We start from the raw sequence: 17,335 nt of genomic DNA on the forward strand, positions 1-17,335 counted from the left end.
ATTTTTAACTTCTCCATAGCAACACTAAGATTAAAGCGTCTGCCTGCAATGCAGGAGACCTGGGTTCAATGCCTGGGTCGGGAAGATCCCCTGGAGAAGGAAATGGCAACCCACTCCAGTATTCTTGCCTGGAGAATCCCATGGATGGAGGAGCCTGGTGGGCTACAGTCCACGGGGTCGCAAAGAGTCAGACACGACTGAGCAACTTCACTTTCACTTTCACATAGCAATACAGACAACTGTGTTCTTTGTATTAGGAAATTAATACTAGTCCTCCTGTGCATCACCCACAAGTATTCATGGAGAACTTACAAGAATCTACATGTCTGCTTGTTGCTGGGAGAACCAAAGAGGTATTCACCTTAAAAACTCCCTAAAACATGACTGGAGAAATAAGGAAAGGATACAGGATGGTGTATAACTGAATGCTAAGTTGTCACAAGTAGAGTAAGATTTCTAGGAGAAAAAACCCCACACCCTAACTTACCGTATCCTTAAGTTGTCAGAAGAAGCTTCCTGGGGTACCTCTGCTTTGAATTAGACTCTGAAAGGTGGTATTTGGAGAGAGAAGGAACACCCCTTTGTCAGGAAAAGTAGTCCATGAGAGAAGTCTGGGAAATAGGAACGTGGTAGGTAATCAGGGTGCGGGGAGGAAAAGATTCTGTAACATGTAGGCACAGCCGAGAAGACCCACGTAAAGGCAAGATTCTCCCCCTAGCCCCGGAAATGGAGCCCCCAGACAAGGGCTGCCATCGTTGCCCCCATGGCTGCTGGCAAGGGGGGTTGAGGAAACCAACGTGAGCACACCGGAAGCAGACCGGAAAACACGGGGCAGATTCTCTTCCTGCCCCGCTCTGTCCATAAGTTGCTTCTCCACAGTTGCCTCTTGCTGCTCTTTTCATCCCTTTCCCTCAGCGGCTCACCTGTGTCCTGTCCCGTTAAGGGCTCACAGTCATACCAGTGAGCATGCTCACAGCACAGAGGGTGTCACAGCCCGCGGCGTTTTCTTACCGTTCCGCCTGACCACACCCCCAGACAGCAGCAGCCAGTCGGCTCCTGTACAAAATGCAGAAGAGTCACCCTACTGTTATGACCACATTTTTGCATGCCTTTTACCCCCTGCACTGATGACACACTCGGACACAGATTTATTAGCTGCTTCACAGGTCATGACAACTATGAATCCTTTTCAATTTAATCTGTTGAACTCAGTAAAAAACATGACTTCAGAAAGTTTAGCTGGAAGAGACTAGTAATCCTTGACTCACTTCATCCCTCCACAGGACTGGCATTCAACTGCATGACTCAATTACCCTCCTTTATAATTGTTTTTTTTTGTTTTAACTTCTGCCTCTTCTTCCCTGCTCAAAACTGCCCACACCTATTTTTTTCTGTGCTCCTTAGATCAATCTGAAGACTGGAGTGCTGGCAGGAGAGAACAAAGAGAAAACAATAGACATAGCCAGACTTAAGAGGACTTGGGAGAAATTTGTCTCTCAACAAGTGAAACAAGCTCTCTGCCCTTGCCACAGTTCTTGCTCAGAGGAACCTGTACCAAGGAGGGGGGTGGGCAGAGAGATGACCCCCTGTTTCTCTAGCATATTGTCGTGTCCCCCTGTACCCTTGGCAGATATACCGTTGGTCAGTCATGGCCCCTTACCATGAGATGGGGGCCTTTCAGAATCATTTGGCAATTGTCAGAGTCGGCTATAGGACAAAACCCATTCTCCCTCTCTAAGCTAAGACCTTATACATGCAAGGGCCTCCCTAGACCACTGGCTGCAAGACTGGCCACAGCCCAGCCCAAGGACGCTGAGAGCAAGTCTTCAGTCCACTCTGTTGGAGATGGCATACAGCTGGTGTTACATAATGCTGCGTGTTTGTGTCCTCAGTCGCTTTAGCCATGTCCGACTCTTTGCCATCCCATGGACCATAGCCCGCCAGGCTTCTCTGTCCATGGGATGCTCCAGGCAGGAATACTGGGGTGGGTTACCATGCCCTCCCCCAGGGGATCTTCCCGACCCAGGGATCGAACCCGCGTCTCCTACATCTCCTGCATCGCAGGCAGATTCTTTACCACTGAGCCACCTCCAATAAAACACTGCACATGCAGGCGGCTCCTGGGCAGTATACACTGAAATGGAGAGCGAATTATTTGGAACAAATGGAACGAACTCTCTCCTGTGCAGACTTCTTGAAGCCGGACACTTCCTTGCACAGACTCATTCATGGTGGCTCTCCTCTCACAGGCAACCTCTGCTGATTGAGGCTGCATTCAACACACACAACAGACCCATGAGAAGGGCATGCCCCAAGGTCAGGTGACTAAGCATAGGCCAGGGCAGTCGTCCTCTAGGGAATCTTTGAAAAATATTTAAGAAATATAAAGGACACATCTTAATAATAGAGAATTGTGTGAGAGTGAAAGCAGGGGGTTGAAGATGAAAGCAGAATTCTGAAGTGGCAAACATGGGATGGGAAGCAAGTTAGTAGGAGAGAGAAACAGTAAGTTGCACTTTTCATTCAGGAAGACTTCACCATCCAAGGAACATCTGAACGGAAGTGAAAGTGAAATTCGCTCAGTCCCACTCTTTGCCACCCCATGGACTGTGCAGTCCATGGAATTCTCCAGGCCAGAATACTGGAGTTGGGTAGCTTTTCCCTTCTCCACGGGAATCTTCTCAGCCCAGGGATCAAACCCAAGTCTCCCACATTGCAGGTGGATTCTTTACTAGCTGAGCCACCAGGGCTCAGATGTTAGAGTCTGCCCTGCAGTGTGGGAGGCCCAGGTTTGATGCCTGGGTCAGTAAGATCCCCTGGAGAAGGAAATGGCAAACTGCTCCAGTGTTCTTGCCTGGAAAATCCCATGGACAGAGGAGCCTGGCAGGCTACAGTCCATTGTGTCACATGGAATCATATTCATTCGAATGGAAATGTTCCCTAAATAATTGGACTTTGGATTCTGGGACCCAATTTTTTTCATGCTTGGTAGGAAATAATGGATTTAAAAGTCTTGGTTTGTAGCATTTTCCTGGAGTTGGTAATGGAAGAGATGGTCCGTAAGTTGCCATGAGCGAGGGGGGAAGTGAAGTCTAGGGTTCAGTCCTGAGTGATACCAGCATTTAAGGGACAGGGGACACAGAGGAGACCAAGACAGCCAGAGAAGCAGGAGAGGAACCGGGCGAGTTTGCTCTATGGACGCCAAGGGGAAATGTGTTTAAAGAATGAGGGGATGGTCATAATTTTCTCCTGGAGGCAAAGTAAGATAAAGACTGAAAAACGTCCATTGACGTGAGCAACAATTCTTGCTCTTGGGGACAGCAGTTTTCATAGAAAGGGAGGACAGAAGCCAGATTACAATGTGGAAAGAAAGTGAGCTGTGAAGAGAGCCAGTGTAGGCAACTCCTTCAAAAAACTAGCCTGAGAAGAGGATACAGTGGGGTCAAGGCTTGGTAAAACTTTAGGTACAGGGAGACATTTGTTCCTTGTTTTAGAATGAAAAGATATTACCAAGTTAAAATGAAAAAGATAACAGTTCCACAAAGCTGAATAAACAAAAGAGAAAGGAAATAATCCATCGGATGATGCCCATGAGGAGGCGGAGGCCAGGGCTACAGGTGCATGGTAATAATTGGAAGACGTTGCTTGAGGTTAGAAAGGGCTCACCTGCTCCATCTTAACAGGAGGTAAGAGGGTGGAATGGATGTTTCTGGCATGATCTGAGCATTTTAGAAGCACTACGTCGCCCGTTGCTCTGTAATATACCAAACACCTATATCTTCCCTTTTACAGGTTATATTCTATGATACTCTTAAAGCGTATAAGAGTACATTCCATTAATAAAGCATAATATAACCTACTGGGAACAGAGGCTCAATTAAAATAATTTCCTAATTCCCCTATTGTACGTTGCTACCTTCCCTGAAGATACGTTATAGCCATAAGATATCATATGAGTAAGAGAGGGTAGTTTTGCGATTAGAGAATTGGTGCCTCAAGAGTATGGTCCTCTTACTTCTACAGTATGAAATGTCTACTCCCAAATTCCTCGAGATGCTTCTTCTTCAAGAAGGGGTTTCCTTACTGCCATTCCATTTTGTTTGTCCTCTGTGTCAGGATCCATAAAGCAGCAAGGAAAGAGCAAGCCTAAAAGTCAGTGTGTACCCCAACCAAAGAGAAGTTATCAGCAATATTGTTCACTTCCTCTTGCGTATTTCTCTCGGGGAAATGTTCTCAGTCTCGTAAGGTTTTAATATCTGTATTACAGAAATTTGTTTTTAGTTTTTCAGAATTTCTTGTCTATCCTCCAAGGGGATCCTTAACATGGACATTCTGCCCTTGGCAAGCCAACTTATAGTTTGGTTTGGTATTTTATTAACGTCAAATATTGTTTGGGAAAGGCTTTAGGAAAATCTGCAAACTTTCTGTTTCCCCAAAGGTTGCTTGTTATAGCACTGATCTCAAACACTTATTTATCTACAAATATTTGTAACTCTGCCTCTATCAGGACAATAATGGCTAACAGATACTTGGAAACTATGATGGAATATAGCACGCAGCATGCGTGCTCAGTCACTCAGTTGTGTCCGACTCTTGTGACCCAGTGGATGGTAGCCCGCCAGGCTCCTCCGTCCATTGGATTCTCCAGGCAAGAGTACCAGAGTGGGTTGCCATGCCCTCCTCCAGGGGAGAAGGGGAGACCACCACATAGAGAACTTTACAAATGCCGGGCTTAAGAACCTCCCAGTGGCACCACTCTTACTCTCCCATCTACCAAAGCACATTTTAATTTTTTCAAATTTTTGTTCAAATCAAAATGTTAACCCCCCGCACCCCACCAGCTTTCTTAAAGTCACTGTCCTTCTCCGTTCCTCCTGGCTCCATCGTGAGGGCACCGTCTTCCAGGTATCCGTCATTGTGATTTATTTATGTCCGTTTATGCTTTTCTAGCTTCCCTCCCCTCTTGAAAATTAATCTCTGTGACAGAAATAGCTAAGGTGAACCTCGTCTATGTATTCCTAAGCATAGACTTTCTTGAGCACTCTGTAAATATTTGCTACTGACTGGTTGAAGAAGATTGAGAGTTCCATGGATGCAAATGAAATTCATCTTGTTCTCCAACTAGACTGAGTGGTAGTATGGCTGTGTTGCACAAGATTCTGAGTCTTCGGCCATCCTCAGGTGAGTCGATGATCAATTGAAAATGTCCACTTTAGCGACTGTGAGGGTGATGAGAGCTTGCAAACCTGTGCATGGTATTTGCCGGCTGTCTTTGAGGAAGTATTGAATGATTGGTGGATTATAGATGAAAGGGTTTGAGGATTCAGTAATGTGTAGACTTTTCCTTCAATTAGTCAGCATGATGAATTTCATCAGCCTTGAATATATGATAAGTGTTTTTTTGTCTGTTGATTGGTGAGTTTTTGCTGGGGGAGGAGTTAGTCTTCATCTCTTTAGTCTGATTCTCTCATTTTTGGTCACATGGTTGTTTCCTAAAGTTATATTCAGACTCCATGTATCCTAGTCTACAGCAGTTTAATTTTTTTGATAGCTATTATCTTACATGAATGGATTTCTGTCTAGTGAGTATTTTCTGTAGAAACATTTTATACCAGTGTAGCTAATTTGACCAGATGAACTGGAGAGGAAAAACCTAACTTTTTTTGTCTTTTGTCTTTTGCTTGAGCTAAATAAAAATGCTCAACTTTTGTTGAGAACGAATGTAAGGCCATCAGTAACATTATTCAAAACCCAATGTTCTTTTAAGACAAAGTAAGTTGGACTGGTCTCTTTGTCATCCCAGGTACCCTCAAAAGCCACATTTCTGTTCTCATAAGATAGTTCCTATGAAAAGAAATTGAAGCACCATAAATTACATTAGTGTAAGGTCACAAATTAATCACTTTATAACCCATTTTCCCTTGAAAACTCTTTCTTTGTAGCAATTCTGTCACAAAATTGCTCACACTATTTAATAGGTCATTCCTGCATGTTTTTCTTGGGACTCTAAGCCAAGTCATTAGGAAAAGACTGTAGTTGCCAGCTACCGTGGTCCTGTTTGACATCAGTGAGAAGATGCTTTATTTATATCAATATTTGTCAGTGTTATTTATTCATGCCGCAGGATACGTGCATTTTACATGCTGCCAAAATCCCTTGGGCCTTTCATTGACCACTTATATAAAGGATACATATTAAGTACAGCTGCAGAAGGCAGTTATGTACCAAACCTGTTATGTAAGATTGCAATTGCACTTCCTTTTTGGTTACTTAGACTAATATCAGAAATTAATTTTATTCTACAAATTGAATTATGACCAAAAATCTTCATATTCCTACTATTAATATATAAGAATGTATTATATTTTAAATGATACAGACTCACCATGCGTCCTCTTTTATTCCAGTGTACTACATACAGAAATAGGTATTTGTTTAGGAAAATGTTTCAACAGGTGAATTTGATGTAAGAGAGTAAGTAAATAATTAAATTCAATCAACTCCAGAATGCAAAACTCACGTCTTGCATAGAGACAAATACAATATTAGTTTGATTGAATCTACCACTCACAACAGTATCACTTTCGGTTGGTGGGGGGGAGGAATTTAAACACCAGGGCAGAACGGAATTTAGATCTAGTTTCTGTGAGACGAAATCTTTGTAAAGTGCTGGCATAATGAAGGAAGAAGTGATTGGACATAGACTTTCTCTGCTGTCATTTTGGCCTTAACAAGTCTTTTCATCCCAGTGTACCACTGGGCATCTTAAGAGGAAACACCTTCAACACCCACCTTCAAGGATTTTCAGTCCTAATTCTTATACTGTGAACAATTCTTCTTTGAGTTCAGTTGACTTTAATCTGAATGTTTCTCATTTTTATAGAATATGTAGACTTCCCAGAAAATCCCTCATGGGGAAAGCTCCCCCATTGTTGTCTCTTCTGTCTTTCTACCAATCTTTCTTCTTTGTCCTTTATGCGTCCCTTAACTCATTTCACACTTCAACGTCACTTTTGATGTGTCATCACTGGTAGGATTCCTTTTTGTTTCTTCCAAGAAAGTGAGTTTCATGAAGGCAGAGATAGTGTCTGTGTCTGTATCCCTGACAACTGACCTCATGGTCAGCACAGCATGCTACGTCACTTTGGTCATTTCCGACTCTTTGAGACCCTATGGACGGTAGCCCACCAGGCTCCTCTGTCCATGGGATGCTCCAGGCAAGAATCCTGGAGTGGGCTGCCAAGCCCTCCTCCAAGGGATCTTCCCAACCCAGGAGCCGAACCTGAGTCTCTCATCTCTCTCTACCTGCACTGGCAGGCAGGTTCTTTCCCACTAGTGCCACCTGGGAAGTTCAGCACAGAGCATGTGATAAATATGTTTATTAAATGAGTTGAAAGAAAGCTTTTCAAATTTTCAGATCCAAATCTCATCATCTAGATAAATTACTTTAAGTAAGGCACTATTTAAAAAAAAATATTTTCCTCATCTGTAAAATGAGGCTAGTAATATCTTCTCTCTGGGTTGCTGTGATGACCAAATAAAATAATGGTTGAGATGCAAAAGATACTGTTACTTTTTTAGCCTTCACCTAAAGAAGTCCTGTAAAAATCCAGCATCTGACTGGTACACAGCTGTGCATCTGTTGGCATTCAACAGATACTTACTGCCTGCTGGAGTAAGCCTTCCTCCTTTTATTACAATCTTCTTAAGGCACTTGCCTGCTCTCTTGGATTCAGGAACTGTCTTTATAAGAGGGCTCCAAGATCTATATTTCAGCATCTGATCACTAACCTCTCCCCAGAATCTGGTGTAAAACTTATATGTCAAAATTACAGCCAAGAATCCCTAGTTGGACAGCTTGCTTCTTCTACCTGCTAAAATTAAATGTCTCTCCCATCATTAAATGTTTCTCCCATCAACTCTTTATCCTTTTTACTGCATTATGAGATGAAATCACACAGTGCAGTGGTCATCACTGTCTTCCCATTTTTATACTCACATCCACAAACACACTTAAACACATACACACACACACACACACACACACACACACACACACACACATGAGACAGTGGCGGTTCCAATTTGACTATTAATAAATTAGGAGCTTTTGCTAGGCTTTTGTTTGGCGGTAGGATACTGATAGGAGGATTGGAGAGAGCTGTCTGCAGGGAGGAACCGTTAGAGGAAGATTTGGGTGATGGTGGAGTTGTATTAAGTGAGATACTCAAGGAAAAAAGAAGCTGTGATGGGAAGAGGGACTTTTTTGAAGAGCAGAGATACTTTTTCAGAAATGGAGGGAAACTTTGGCTCTTCAAGGTACAAACACTCTATCATCCTCCGCCTGAAGTCTTCCATAAAATCCATAAATTAAATATTTACTGCTCCTTTTGGAATTGAATTTGGAGTCTGTAAGTAAAGACAGAATGAGATCAGGGTAACCAACGAGGCTGGGTCAAACACCGCAGGTTGCCTTTCTGTCAAAACCCATCCCTTTCCTGTCCTGTGAAGTGCTTACCAGAACATTTATGATCCCACCCCCCTTCTTTGGCTCTATCCTGTCACTAGAATAATGCTTCTAACCTGGCCTTTAGTCTGTATTCTCTGTTCGATTTAAATTCAGTGTCCTAAACACCTCCTTTTCTCCTTTTAGCTTCTGTTTTGATTTTAGGCACCGACAAGATCTGGCCTTTTTAGATGTAAAAGCCATACAGTCCAGAGCTCCATGTTCATTTATCCAAGGATTCCTTCCATGCACTCTTGGTGGGTGGTGCCACCTAGGACGTCCAGGGCACCAACCAGCACCAACCAACAGTGCTGCTCCGAATCCCAGCTCTGCCCCTGCCGGAGGGTGACCATAGGCAGATACACCAGTGCTAGCACAGGTCTTCTCCATCGTCGTCTCCTTTGGCTCCTTTCTCACGCAAGCACTTGTGTTCCAGAAAGACCTCTCATGACATCTATTTGAAATCTGACAAAAGTTAGATTACGTTTTAATGTTCTCTAATTGCTCATGAAAAGCAACTTAAAAATGTCTTTGATGTATCTGTCTGCCACCCTTTATTCAACTCTTAGTGGAAGTTACATAAGAAATTGATGTTTAATATTTCTAAACGTGTTTTCTAGTCATCAAAGAGATTTTACATACCATGTATATTTTACTAACTCAATCAAGAAAGAAAAAAGATGGCAGAGCTAGTGCTGAACCAATATATTACAAAAGTTTCATTTAAATTTATATGTTCTCATTGGGGCAAATCAATAAACTATCCAACTGGACAGTTATATTTGTGACACAGGCTCATTTTATCTTCTCAAGCCTTTATTAGATTTTCACATGAAGGAAACCAGAGAGGATTATAGGTTAGAATACAAAGCGAAACAAAAATAGTCTTTACCATCATTACAACGTTTAAGAACAATAACAAAGTGTGTGTGTGTGTGTGTGTGTGTGTGTGTGCACGCGTGCGTGCGTGTGCACGCAGTGTACAGGTGATCCATGATCATTTGGCCTGCACCATATGGGAATGACATGTCCCGGGCTCCAGGCACCTCCCTCCTGTGGCTCCCAGCCTGACGTGGCTCTAGAAGAGAGGCTCTTGGGTGAGGTAAGGCCCAGAGAGAGACAAGCCCGTGGCCAGAACACCAGGGCAGTCAGGGGGTCACCCCCAGAATTGGTCAGATTTGGGGAAAGAGCTGGGAATCACCGTAAAGTTGGTTTGAGGGGCTGAGCAGCCTGAGTTGAGGTGGCTGTTAATGTTTTTTGAAATAGAGTGAGGGGAGGAACCAGCAACCAGCCAGGAATCAACAAGCAGGGTCAGTGTGTGGGTAGAAGTTAGAGACCACACATCAGCCCAGAGACGGGGGTGGGGGGACAGAGGAGTGGGAACCGTGGACCCTCAGGTGCCGTTCAGCCCCTTTAGAACTTCACGTGCACTTGCGAATAACCCGGCAGGAAAAGGAGTCAAGGGGAGCTGCGAAAGCGGAGCTGACTTGCGAACAGCAACGTTACTGCCTAATTGGTTTATCCAAGTTTTATAGAGATTAAAAAAAAATTTTTTTTACCAATTATGTTAGCCAGAGCTCCAAAAAAGATTTTGACTCATCTTTGAGCTGTAATTTGTGACTGTTTTCACCCAAACAACAAAAGAAGTAGGATCAAAATCAGAAAACCAAATTAGGTTCACTCATAGCCACAGGTCTCTTCTCCTGCTTTATGAGCTCTACTGAGTCAAAATTTCATCTTCCTTCTCCTTACAGCATTTTTAGGTAAAGATAATCATCTCATGATTTTCAGTAAAGCTAATCACTAACATATATTATCAGCATAATTATTCTATTTATTAATGCCATTGTGTATATGTGCATGCTAAGTAGCTTCAGTCATGTCCGATTCTTTGCAACCCTATGGCCTGTGGCCTGCCAGGCTCCTCTGTCCATGGAGATTCTCCAGGAAAGAGCACTGGAGTGGGTAGCCATTCCCTTCTCCAGGGGATCTTCCTGATCCAAGAAACAAACTCGGGTCTCCTGCATTGCAGGCAGCCTCTTCACCGTCAGAGTCACCGGAGAAGCCCCACTGAGTTGGTGATGCCATCCAACCATCTCATCCTCTGTCGTCCCCTTCTCCTCCCGCCTTCAGTCTTTCCCAGCATCACAGTCTTTTCCAATGAGTCGGTTCTTTGCATCAGGTAGCCACAGCTTCAGCATCAGCCCTTCCAAAGACTATTCAGGGTTGATTTCCTTTAGGATTGACTGGTTTGATCTCCATGCAGTCCAAGGGACTCTCAAGAGTCTTCTCCGACACCACAGTTCAAAAGCCTCGATCTTCAGTGCTCAGCCTGAGCTGTGGTCCAACTCTCACATTGTACATGACTACTGGGAAGACCGTAGCTTTGACTATATGGACCTTTGTCAATAAAGTGATGTCTCTGCTTCTTAGTACATTGTCTAGGTTTGTCATAGGTTTCCTTCCACGGAGCAAGTGGCTGTAATGTCTGCAGTCACCGTCCACAGTGATTTTGGAGCCCAGGAAAATAAATTCTGTCACTGTTTCTTTCAAATTACTTAATAGAGCAACGTTTTTTTCCCATTCATTCCTCAGTATTTTTCAGATGCATTTGGAAAGTACCACGTGGTAACTTGTAGATTGTAATCATTGTAGCATTTGCCTCTTGACTTATAGGGCTCAATTATCTTTTTTCATATCAAATGTCTGTTTTAATTTAAAAAAACAAAGAAATAGTATTTTTAGCATCAGACACAGAAGGGAGATGTGATAATATCAAATTTTCCTGTGATTTAGCAAACATTTACAAATAAGGAAAGTTAGAATTGTTCATTCAATATGTTTTGGCCTCAATAGATTCAGTTAATAAAGTAACTGTAGAAAAATTAAATATGGATAAGCCACAGCACCTTTAGAATACTTAACAGATTACTGACTTGTATCATTTATTGCAAGAAATGTTTTCAGACAGCAAGCAGGAAAAAAAAAAACTTTCTCATTTTACTCCAGAAGAAGATGATGTCTCTAAATATTACAGGGAATTACTTCCTTTGTGTTCAAATGAGTTCAGAGACTAAACTAACATTTAATGGGCTTCAATCATGAATTGCAAATTACAGCTGAAATGAGCATTGTTTTGTTGATAGTTTATTCTGAAAACCATTGTATTTTTCCCTACTGATACAGCGCATACTTGATTAAGTGGGGTGTTTTGGTTGTCTTTTCATAACCGGCCAATATTTGTCTGAATAGGTGACTTAACCCAGGAAAACCAGCCCCGGTCCTGACCGTGTGCTGACCTTCTCTGTGCCGAGGTGTGGCTGCCCCTTACACAGCGTATCCGTGGTTGGTGCCACTGGTTGCACTCTGCCTTGAGAAGCCAAGGCCTTTTTATTAAACAGATGGCCCCTACCAGCCAAATCTCATCCAGCCCCACAGCTGGCTGTAGCTGTCACTGCCACACACAGTCACTGTGAGGACCTCAGTTCCACGAGGAAAGGGAATCAGCGTGCGCCTGGCACCAAGATGTGCCTTCAGCAGGAATCTGCCAGAGCTGGTGAATGTTCTTGTAGATGCTGGGCTTGTCTTACACAGCCACACCTAAGGGCATGCATGTACCTACAATTAACTTGTTAGATGATTTTCTTTTAAATTATGCTTTTAGGCTTATCAAAAAAAAAATTTAACCAAGTTTAAAGATCCTATTGGCTTTATTTAACAATCTAGAAATTGGATGATGTCCCATCTACCTAGAACCTATACAAAAGGAAAGCCTTTGTAGGCAGAAGGGCACAGGAAAAGAAGGTCTCTAACAAAGACTTGACTGTTCCAGGGAAGATCACCTTCCTCTGGGGGATGTTGGGGGTCTCTGGGGCAGATTACCTCACCCGTGCTGGCCAGGCAGTTCTTGGTTGACTGGTTAAAGGTAATATTCCTGAGAGAAGTGGCAACTACAGTTAGGTTAGGAATTAAGTCTTGATGAGGCTTAGCACAGGTGACTCCATTTGGGGCTGCTTTTCCTCTTTTAACAATCCCCGCCTTTTGATCACATCTCTCGGTTAAGCTTCTCCATAGAAAATTTAAATTCTGTAACTGCTCTGTAGCTCTCACAGATTTTACTGATTTTCAGTGTGCTATTCACAGGAGAGGGAAATGGCAACCCACTCTGGTGTTCTGGCCTGGAGAATCCCATGGGCAGAGGAGCCTGGTGGGCTATAGTCCATGCGGTTGCAAAGAGTTGGACACGACTGAGTGACTAACATACAGACATTCACAGGTCATGATGGTTTTCTGTTGAATCTCTGTGGTGTTCCCAGGTCATGACTTCAGGCTCACAACATTTCTGCTGGTAAATTTCCTCATTCCCTTTTGGCATACCAGTCATAGGGAGATCATTAAACACGCAAACGTACATGTGAACCTTTGAGAGGACACCGTGCACCAGGGAACTACTCTGACTATAAGCACTGTGATCCCCAGTGTTGGGAGCACACACCAGACTCATGGAACCCAAGACCCAAACCAATCAAACCAAAGAAGTCAAGCCAAGGCCCCCTTGAAGGAGTCATCCTTGTTAGCCGGATACCTTGCTCAGTGATTTTATGTAACTGAGTTTCAACTTCCCCAGAAGTGTTAACTCAGGTGTAACAGGTGGTGTTGGCCACACACAGACTCCTCTTTGCTCAGCTAAAAGACAAGAGCTATCCTGTTACCAAGAACAACTTTGTCCAGAGAATCTAAGGACTTTTCTTCAGCAGCTGTTATCTTAGCAGCGGATTCTACAGTCTTTATAAGAGTTCAAGAGAAGTTCCTTGATCACATTCTCATTTAGATCATCAGAGGAAGAAAACCCCGAATCATGAATGCCTCCTAGTCATTCCCGTTGTTCAGTCGCTCAGTTGTGTCAGACTCTTTGTAAACTCCCGGTAGGTCCTCTCTAAATCAATGATGGAAGTTCAGGCAAGTTAATCAACGAAGTATCTTTAGTTCACTTGTGAACAGTTAAGGACACAGTTAGATAAACCTAAAGAGGCACTCTCTGGTTCTGCACCAGCTGTCTAGGCATTCAGAGGCCCCAGGAGAGTGATAACCACCACACACAGAGATGAACCTTGTCAGGAACAAATTCCACTCCCACCAAGGAGGTACCACAGTGGATTTATTCACAGGGATTGTTGCCTGTTCAGGCTGGGGTCCATTAAGTTTTCAGCCTATTCTGAAAATAAATCTCCTAGCCTGAAAGGGTTGTTCTAAATACTTTTCAAAAGATGGGTGCTGCTGGTGAGATCCTTTTGTGATTGGGAGGCATATTCGATTTGGAGAATCCTAAGAACATGAAGACATCTTGGAAAGTGAAGTCAAATGGGCCTTAGAAAGCATCACTACAAACAAAGCTAGTGGAGGTGATGGAATTCCAGTTGAGCTCTTTCAAATCCTGAAAGATGATGCTGTGAAAGTGCTGCACTCAATATGCCAGCAAGTTTGGAACACTCAGCAGTGGCCACAGGACTGGAAAAGGTCAGTTTTCATTCCAATTCCAAAGAAAGGCAATGCCAAAGAATGCTCAAACTACTGCACAATTGCACTCATCTCACATGCTAGTAAAGTAATGCTCAAAATTCTCCAAGCCAGGCTTCAGCAATACGTGATCCATGAACTTGCAGATGTTCAAGCTGGTTTTAGAAAAGGCAGAGGAACCAGAGATCAAATTGCCAACATCTGCTGGATCATGGAAAAAGCAAGAGAGTTCCAGAAAAACATCTATTTCTGCTTTATTGACTATGCCAAAGCCTTTGACTGTGTGGATCACAATAAACTTGGAAAATTCTAAAAGAGATGGGAATACCAGACCACCTGACCTGCCTCTTGAGAAATCTGTATGCAGGTCAGGAAGCAACAGTTAGAACTGGACATGGAACAACAGACTGGTTCCAAATAGGAAAAGGAGTCCATCAAGGCTGTATATTGTCACCCTGCTTATTAAACTTTTATGCAGAGTACATCATGAGAAACGCTGGACTGGAAGAAACACAAGCTGGAATCAAGATTGCTGGGAGAAATATCAATAACCTCAGATATGCAGATGACACCACCCTTATGGCAGAAAGTGAAGAGGAGCTGAAAAGCCTCTTGATGAAAGTGAAAGAGGAGAGTGAAAAAGTTGGCTTAAAGCTCAACATTCAGAAAACAAAGATCATGGCATCCAGTCCCATCACTTCATGGCAAATAGATGGGGAAACAGTGGAAACAGTGTCAGACTTTATTTTGGGGGGCTCCAAAATCACTGCAGATGGTGACTGCAGCCATGAAATTAAAAGACGCTTACTCCTTGGAAGAAAAGTTATGACCAACCTAGATAGTATATTCAAAAGCAGAGACATTACTTTGCTGACTAAGGTCCGTCTAGTCAAGGCTATGGTTTTCCCTGTGGTCATGTATGGGTGTGCGAGTTGGACTGTGAAGAAGGCTGAGTGCCGAAGAATTTATGCTTTTGAACTGTGGTGTTGGAGAAGACTCTTGAGAGTCCCTTGGACTGCAAGGAGATCCAACCAGTCCATTCTGAAGGAGATCAGCCCTGGGATTTCTTTGGAAGGAATGATGCTGAAGCTGAAACTCCAGTACTTTGGCCACCTCATGAGAAGAGTTGACTCACTGGAAAAGACTCTGATGCTGGGAGGGATTGGGGGCAGGAGGAGAAGGGGACGACTGAGGATGAGATAGCTGGATGGCATCACGGACTCGATGGACATGAGTCTGAGTGAACTCTGGGAGATGGTGATGAACAGGGAGGCCTGGCGTGCTGCGATTCATGGGGTCACAAAGAGTCGGACACGACTGAACGACTGAACTGAACTGAAGAACATGAAATTGAAAGACACTTACTCCTTGGAAGGAAAGTTATGGCCAACCTAGATAGCACCTTAAAAAGCAGAGATATTATTTTGCCAACGAAGATCCGTCTAGTCAAGGCCATGGTTTTTCCAGTGGTCATGTATGGATGTGAGAGTTGGACTGTGAAAAAAGCTGAGTGCCAAAGAATTGATGCTTTTGAACTGTGGTATTGGAGAAGACTCTTGAGAGTCCCTTGGACTGCAAGGAGATCCAACCAGTCCATCCTAAAGGAGACCAGTCCGGGTGTTCTTTGGAAGGACTGATGCTGAAGCTGAAACTCCAATACTTTGGCCACCTCATGAGAAGAGTTGACTCATTGGAAAAGACCCTGATGCTGGGAGGGATTTGGGGCAGGAGGAAAAGGGGACGCCAGAGGATGAGATGGCTGGATGGCATCGCTGACTTGATGGACATGAGTTTGAGTGAACTCCGGGAGTTGGTGATGGACAGGGAGGCCTGGTGTGCTGCAGTCCATAGGGTTGCAAAGATTCGGACACAACTGAGTGACTGAACTGAACTGAACTGAAGAACATGAGGGTACACATGTGTGAACTGAGGATAGTAATTGGAAATACCCTTTTTTATTTCTACAGCATGACGTATCAACAGACAAGATTAGATAAGTATTAGGAAAAGAGGTAGCTTGTAAATCTGGACACAGTGTCACAAAAGAGCACATTATTAAACGACCCAATCAAAAAATGGGCCAAAGAACTAAATAGACATTTCTCCAAAGAAGACATACGGATGGCTAACAAACACATGAAAAGATGCTCAACATCACTCATTATTAGAGAAATGCAAATCAAAACCACAATGAGGTACCACTTCACACCAGTCAGAATGGCTGCGATCCAAAAATCTGCAAGCAATAAATGCTGGAGAGGGTGTGGAGAAAAGGGAACCCTCCTACACTGTTGGTGGGAATGCAAACTAGTACAGCCACTATGGAGAACAGTGTGGAAATTCCTTAAAAAATTGCAAATAGAACTACCTTATGACCCAGCAATCCCACTGCTGGGCATACACACCGAGGAAACCAGAATTGAAAGAGACACATGTACCCCAATGTTCATCGCAGCACTGTTTATAATAGCCAGGACATGGAAACAACCTAGATGTCCATCAGCAGATGAATGGATAAGAAAGCTGTGGTACATATACACAATGGAGTATTACTCAGCCGTTAAAAAGAATTCATTTGAATCAGTTCTGATGAGATGGATGAAACTGGAGCCGATTATACAGAGTGAAGTAAGCCAGAAAGAAAAACACCAATACAGTATACTAACACATATATATGGAATTTAGAAAGATGGCAATGACGACCCTGTATGCAAGACAGGAAAAAAGACACAGCTGTGTATAATGGACTTTTGGACTCAGAGGGAGAGGGAGAGGGTGGGATGATTTGGGAGAATGGCATTCTATCATGTATACTATCATGTAAGAATTGAATCGCCAGTCTATGTCTGACGCAGGATACAGCATGCTTGGGGCTGGTGCATGGGGATGACCCACAGAGATGTTATGGGGAGGGTGGTGGGAGGGGGGTTCATGTTTGGGAACACATGTAAGAATTAAAGATTTTAAAATTTAAAAAAAAATTAATTAATTAATTAATTTAAAAAAAGCACATTATTATCGCACAGCCCTGGGGCATACCTGCAACAGACAGGGCTAGTTACATAGCAGGGTTAAGAGAAGGTTAAAGATGCAGATTAGGTGGTGAAAGCAGAAGGATCCTCCAGGAGGTTAGTTTGCTTGCAGAGAAGTGTTGGGTCGATTCAGAATTAAGAAGACTTTGGACAGCATGCGGAGCTGTAAATAAATGCCATTTCCTGGGGTCAGATCTGAGGAGGCTTCCCCTGTTTGCAGCGGCAGCTGTAGCCTTCAGGCAACTGGGGTAAGAGCCACTGAATCAAGCTGCCTGCTCTA

General features: G+C 43.4%; 1 protein-coding gene across 2 annotated transcripts in view; it reads left to right on the forward strand.

Annotated features, from left to right (window-relative positions):
* The window catches only part of PACRG (parkin coregulated), a 535,538-nt gene that overhangs the window by 448,040 nt on the left and 70,163 nt on the right, over positions 1 to 17,335 (forward strand). The window contains exon 1 of one of the 2 annotated variants that reach the window (XR_008199900.1): positions 5,029 to 5,181. The exons of the other annotated variant lie outside the window; for it this stretch is intronic. The gene's annotated coding sequence lies outside the window, so the exon portion shown is untranslated. Of the gene's footprint in view, positions 1 to 5,028; positions 5,182 to 17,335 lie in introns of those variants that run through there. 2 annotated transcript variants of the gene reach the window in all.

Source organism: Budorcas taxicolor, chromosome 9 (assembly GCF_023091745.1).
Source record: "Budorcas taxicolor isolate Tak-1 chromosome 9, Takin1.1, whole genome shotgun sequence".
NCBI classification, from domain to species: Eukaryota; Metazoa; Chordata; class Mammalia; order Artiodactyla; family Bovidae; genus Budorcas; species Budorcas taxicolor.